The sequence below is a fragment of the Carassius gibelio genome, chromosome B12 (genome assembly GCF_023724105.1).
Source record: "Carassius gibelio isolate Cgi1373 ecotype wild population from Czech Republic chromosome B12, carGib1.2-hapl.c, whole genome shotgun sequence".
Taxonomy (NCBI): Eukaryota; Metazoa; Chordata; class Actinopteri; order Cypriniformes; family Cyprinidae; genus Carassius; species Carassius gibelio.
In genome coordinates, this window is record NC_068407.1 from 14,581,686 (window position 1) to 14,585,123 (window position 3,438).

Sequence of the window (3,438 nt, forward strand, 5' to 3'; positions counted from 1 at the left end):
GTTTGTTTTTGACAGCTTTCGATATTTGTCGATATGAAATCGTTCCCCCACCCCTTTTTTTCTAGCATTTGTTGATTACCACAAAAATGTATTTTGACTCCCTCATTCTCAATGTTATGGGGAACTTGCAGTATTGAACATTGTGTATTTAAGTTTTAAACTTTATGCATTTCACAAGTTTATTAGTAAGTGATTCTTTCACACTAAAATAATGTTATATTGCATAAGTGTTTATTTTTAAACTTACAAGTTGGCCCCATTCATTTGCATTGTAAATTTCTTATTGTAACCTAGATTTTTTAATTTTCAAAAACGGATAGCTCTAATTTTAAATACATTTTCAGACATCTATTTTGTTTCCCTTGTGCATTCCAATTAATCTCAATCAAACTGCAGTTGAGTTAGTTTCATTAGGTTAAAAAATAACAAAAAATAGAGCTAACACGATAAAACACAAAAACATAATAAAACATGATTTTTGAATTCAAAATTCTGTTTTTGCAAATATTAACTTTTTTTCTTTTTTTTTTTAATGATGGTGGTTAAACATTTCTTGAAAACAATAGCTGTCAATTGAGTATTGAGACCTAAACTGAAGCTGTAATGTTCATATCCATGAACACAAATCATCTTGTTTTCACTCAAGTACATGTATACTTGTTACTGAAATGAAATTATTATCTCACTCATATGAAAATTCTGTTGGGCAATCTAGTCTTGCTTTTTCTGGCCAAATGCATTAGTGTGATGACTGTTTTACTTGAGTAGGCCTCATGGTTTTTGTTGCCAGCTGCCCATTACAGCTCTAGTTCTGGCTGAACTCATGACTTCAGTCTCATGCTGAAGGTGCTTTTCATGTCAGCTGAGAAAAAAAAAAAAATCATGAAAACGAATGTAGTTCTTTTTTTCCCTCTCTCTTTTTAACTTCTCTAAAACTGCTCTTGGGGACTATTTAGATTTTCTCAACAGAACGAAGAAATATTTATAACCTTATGTAAATAAACTGCCGTATGGGATACATCTTTGTGCCCAGAAAATAAACTTTGATTTTAAATATATCTCTATTAGGTTTAAAAAGAGATCCAAGTTAAAACCTCAAACCACACTTTGTTGTCTGGAGCCTGACTGGAGATCTGTTAATGTTAATGACCTGATTTACCCTTCTACCCTGTTATCTATAAATAAAGGCCTCACTGTCGGACCTCCAGGAGCCGCAGAGACACTGGTTACATAACCTGCGTGCATGAATCTCACTCATTTCCAAGAGAAATTGGTTTAATGCACAAACTGATGAGCATGTCATCTTCACCGCTGATCTTTGATAGCACCGTGTCTGCTGTTTGAAATGAATTCACTCGAGCCATTCGACAAACCCTTCAGAAGAAATCATTTGAATTTAGGATGTTATTATTTAAGGTTTCAAGTCGAAGTTTGTTTTCATCAGGTTTTCACTATCATTAAGCACTATGTTAAATATAATTGAATACAGAATCCCATTTAAATGTTATTAATGAGAGATCTTCACCCTGTCTGGGAAACATGACTCAAATAAGCTGCTTCTCAGAGATTATTATACATTATTACTGTACACATCCCATTAGCAAATTGTTTTTATGATAATATATAATATATAATGGTAATGCTTTATTTTGATAGTCCATTTTAGACATTCTACTAATAGTCTCTCAACTAGCAGGCTTTAGAGTAATAGTAGACTGCTTAATATCTTCTAACACTTTATTTTGATGGATCCATAACGTATATTTGCAAAGTTTCTCATAGTCAGTATGTTGTATACATTATTCTACTTACCCCAAATCTAACAGTCTACTCTGAGAGTAAGCAGACATTTAGTTGCAAATTAATTGATCTGTAATTGCAAAGTTACTTATAGTTAGTAAAATGTCAAAATATCAAAATAAAGTGTGACCTAGATAACAAATACAACAATCTACTCTTTTAATACACAACCCCCAACTCTATCATTCTAGACTATAAAAAAATATATTTCTTGATCAGAAAGTTTTTGTTGTTTAGCAATAAAACATCATCGAAACAAGTTTCTTTTATTTCTTAATTTTTTTCCCATAAAATATTAGCATTTTGCATACTTGTTGAACTTGTTGACAAACTGTTTTACGTATAATATTGATGATAAAAATAATAAAGTACTACTATTAGTAATAATAACTATTATCATCTTAAAAATAATCGTAATTCAAGATCCGTTCTCATGCTATTCATCTATTTATTTATGAAACATTAGTATGATTATTTACATTTATAATTTGAATTGTTTGTTAAATACATCTCAAGGTGGGACAGAATATTTTTACTCTAAGAGGGGCAATTTTAAAACAATTATTCATGTTAATTCAGGGTTAAATAACAGATTCTGTTCTAACACATCAAATAATTATTGTAACATTTGTGTCTTTAATGCTTAAAAAAAAAAGCAATGGGATACAATTTGTGGCCATGTTGTGTAATACATAGTCCTCTTTGTTCTGTGGCTGACAGGGGGAGATGGCAGTGACCCGGGACACACTCAGCTCAGGACAGAAATCAAAAGGAGAAGCAAATGTTTCAACACCGCCTCCCCTTTCCACATTCACATTGTGACCATGTCATGATGGCCATTATCTGCCATGCTTGACAATCTCGTGATGAATCACAGTGTCACGCTTTCACTTTTATTTCTCTCTTTCTCAGACACATATCTGCATTATTCTGTTTTTACACATACAGTCCATTCATGTCCTTTGATGCTCCCATGAGTCAGGACCCTTGAAAACAAAAAAATGCATGAACGTCAGGAATTTTATAACCGGCGGTTACTTAAGTTGCATTTATAAACGTGTTAAACAGGCAGAGCTGATTGCAGGGCTGGTTCTGTGGTTTGTTTTCCACTCGTGGCCCTGATCATTAGATGTAACAGATGGATTTGAAGTCCTGTTTTTCTTTTCACTGAAGTTGAGTGAAGCTCAGGGCTGTGCCGCAGTTACCTAACAACACCAGCAGCATGGTAACTCCCCAAGAGGAGGATGACATAACTGCCTCCCACACGCTCCTGCCTTAGTATCTACAGAGAGGGAAAAACTCTGCTCTTTGGGAACTAGGGAAAGTCTACTTATACAGAAATTTTTACATTCTGTGAAAGTAATTTTGTGTGAAAAGTCATGCCCTTTCTGGGAGTTAAGAAAAATGCAAAAAGAAACTTGCTGCTTTAAAAAAAAAAAATATTCCCCCACATTAGACTCGCAAGACGGCTGCAAATAAAAGAATGAAACAGAATTGACTGTTTCCAGCCTGTCACAAGCGTCTCATTGTGTGATGTGCTGTCGGACAGTCTTGCATAAGCCGTATTTACTTCAGTGTCTTCCAGCATGAAGACCAGCGTCAGACGGTATGTGTACGTACAGCATGCTGCGGTCCGGT